This window comes from Orycteropus afer, unplaced genomic scaffold (assembly GCF_000298275.1).
Source record: "Orycteropus afer afer isolate SDZICR_OR568_19922 unplaced genomic scaffold, OryAfe1.0 scaffold00612, whole genome shotgun sequence".
Taxonomy (NCBI): Eukaryota; Metazoa; Chordata; class Mammalia; order Tubulidentata; family Orycteropodidae; genus Orycteropus; species Orycteropus afer.
Genome location: NW_006922199.1, coordinates 1,395,024 through 1,398,527, shown reverse-complemented (window position 1 = coordinate 1,398,527; position 3,504 = coordinate 1,395,024).

The window sequence follows — 3,504 nt, the reverse complement described above, 5'->3', positions numbered from 1 at the left end:
GATCTTAAAAGCTTGCAAGCTGCCATCTAGATGCAATGATGGGTCTCTCCTTGTCCAGAGCCAAGAAGAATGAAGAAAACCAAAAATTCATGGAAACAGTTAGTCCTAGCGACTGGTACACCATCCAAACTGCAGCCTGTACGACTATGAGACCAGAAGAAATAGATGGTGCTGGGCTACTACTGTCAACCACTTGGAAGAGGATCTTTCTAGGAGATCCTATATAGACAGGGAGAACAATGTGGAACCAAACTCAAAATCATTTGGAAAAAAAAGAAGTGGGGAACAAGTTTGCTGGCCCAAGGGAGCCTGGTGGAACCACTGAGACTATGACCTGAAGCTGCCCTTCAGGTCTGGAACTGAATGACACCTGTGGCTTCCAGCTAAACAATAGACAGGCATATCACTTGAGCATTTACCTGATGTAGATACACTCCTTGGAGAGAATAAGCATGAGAGAGAGAAGGGCTTCTCAGGCACAGAGAGACAGCTCAGGGGGTAAGAGTGCATGGAGAGATGGATACAGGGAACAGGTAACTATTGGGAGGAAGTGGGAGGGGAGATGTTGCATTGTGCTAAATTGTGGTCAATGTCATGAGACAAAGTGTGAACTGCTGTATGGAAAATGTATTTGCTCTGTAAATTTTCACCCAAATCATCATCATCATCATCAAAGAAGTGTAAGCCAGGACAAGAACAGATATATGTGATGAACCCATGTTCATCACAGCACTATTTACAATAGCAAAAAGATGGAAACAACCTACATTCTCATCAGCAGAAGAATTTATAACCAAAGTATGGTACATACACACAATGGAACACTGTGCAACCCTAATGAGTAATGCAGAATCTGCAAAACACTGCATAACATGAATGAACTTGGAGGACATTATGCTGAGTTAAATACATCAGTCACAGAAGGACAAATATAATATTAGTTCATTATTGTAAAAAGCCAAGGAAGGGTTTATACATGCAAGGAAACTTTGTTTGTTACCAGGGGTGGAAGCAGTGGGGAGGGAACACTGAAAAAAAAAATGTATTGATCCATGTCACTTTAGTTTTGTGCATTTCACTGTGCATAAATTATATTTCAATAAAATGTATTTTAAAAAAGAGTCCCAATATTGGCCGACAACATGGCACACTGCTGAATAACGACTAGTCTACATGTAGAATTCAAGCGTGCTAAAAGCTGCAGACAAATTCCAAAGCTTTTCCTTATATACGGAAGCAGACCAAGTCTCTAAAGCAGCTACTCACCACAATACAGCCTTGGGTATATCCCACCTGTATTTAGAGATCATCTGAAGAATAGATTTGATGAATTGAACACCAATGAATTGTAGGATGACATCAAGAACATGATATATGAAGAAAGCAAAAAGTCACTAAAAAAGTCACCAAAAACAGAAGAAAGGAAGCAAAGACCAAAATGAATGTCAGAAGAGACTTTGAAATATGCTCTTCAACAGAGAGTAGCTAAAGCAAATGAAAGATATGACCAAATAAAACAGCTGAAAAGAAGATTTCAAAGAGCAGCTCAGGAAGACAAAGTCAATTATTATAATGAAATAGCAAAGACCTGGAGTTAGAAAACCGAAAGGGAAGAACACACTCAGCATTTCTAAAGCTGAAAGAACTGAAGAAAAAAAGTCAAGCCTCAAGTTGCAGTATTGAAAGATTCCATGGGCAAAATATTGAATGATGCAGGAAACATCAAGGAAGATGGAATGAATACACAGTCACAATACAAAAAAGAAATGGTCGATGTTCATCTATTTCAGGAGGTGGCATATGATAAAGAACCAATGGTATTGAAGGAAGAAGTCAAACCTGCACTGAAGGAATTGGCAAAAAAACAAGGCTCCAGGAAATGATGGAATACTCATTGAGATGTTTCAGGAAATGGATGCCACGCTCGAGGCACTTACTCTTCTGTGCCAAGAAATTTGAAAGACAGCTACCTGCCACCTGACTGGCAGATCCTTATTTGTACCCATTCCAAAGAAAGGTGATCCAACAGAATATGGAAATTATCTAACAATATTATTAATATCACATGAAAGTGACATTTTGCTGAAGAGAATTAAAAAACGATTGCAGCGGTATGTTGACAGGGAACTTCCAGAAATGGAAGCTGGATTCAGAAGAGGACATGGAATTAGGGATATCATTGCTGATGTCAGATGGATCTTGGCTGATGGCAAAGAATACCATAAAGATGTTTACTTGTGTTTTATTGACTATTCAAATGCATTTTATTGTGTGGATCATAACAAATTATGGATAACATTGAGAAGAATGGGAATTCCAGAACACTTAATTGTACTCATGAGATAATTTTACCTAGAGCAAGAGGCTGTTGCTTGAACACAACAAGGAGATACTGCATGGTAAAATCAGGGAGGGAGTGCATCAGGGTTGTATCCTTTTGCCATACTTGTTCAGTCTTTATGTGAGCAAATAATCTGAGAAGCTGGACTATATGAGGAAGAATGCAGCATTGGGATTGGAGGAAGACTTATTAACAACCTGCAATATGCAGTCAACACAACTTTGCTTGCTGAAAGTGAAGGTGACTTGAAGTACTTACTTATGAAGATTAAAGACCACAGTCTGCAATGTGGATTACACCTCAACATAAAGAAAACAAAAGTCCTCACAACTGGATGGAGAAAAGATTGAAGTTGTCAAATATTCCATATTGCTTGAATCCACAATCATCACCAATGGAAGCAGCATAGATTGAAGTTGTCAAATATTCCATATTGCTTGAATCCACAATCATCACCAATGGAAGCAGCAGTCAAAAAATCAGATGATGTATTGCACTAGGCAAATCTGCTGCAAAAGACCTTTTTAAAGTGCTCAAGAGCAAAGATGCTACTTTGAAGACTAAAATATGCCTAATCCAAGACATGGTATTTTCAGTAGCTTCATATGTATTTTGAAAGCTGGATAATTAATAGGGATTGAAGAAGAGTTGATGCTTTTGAGTTGTGGTGTTGGCAAAGCATACTGAAAGTACCGTGGACTGCCAGAAGAACAAACAAATCTGTCCTGGAAGAAGTGCATACAGAATGCTCCCTGGAAGCAAGAATGGCCAGACTTCATCTCACCTACTTGGTCATGTCATGTGTCCATTCTCTAGCAAAGGATATCATGCTTAGTAAAGTGGATGGTCAGCAAAAAAGGAAAAGACCCTCAACAAGATGGATTGACACAATGGCTGCACGATGGGCTCAGGTATAGCAAGTATTGTGAGGATGGCACATGACCAGACAGGGTTTCTTTCTCTTGTACATAGAGTCACTGAGTGAGAGCCAATTCAACGGCACCTAATAACTGCAACAAAAATGTCCTTCCTTGTCTCTTATGTCTTAAAGTCTATTTTGTCAGAAATTAATATTGCCACTCCTGCTCTTTTTTGATTGCCATTTGCTTGATATTTCTTTTTCCAACTTTTGAGTTTTAGTGTATTTTTATCTTTATGTCTAA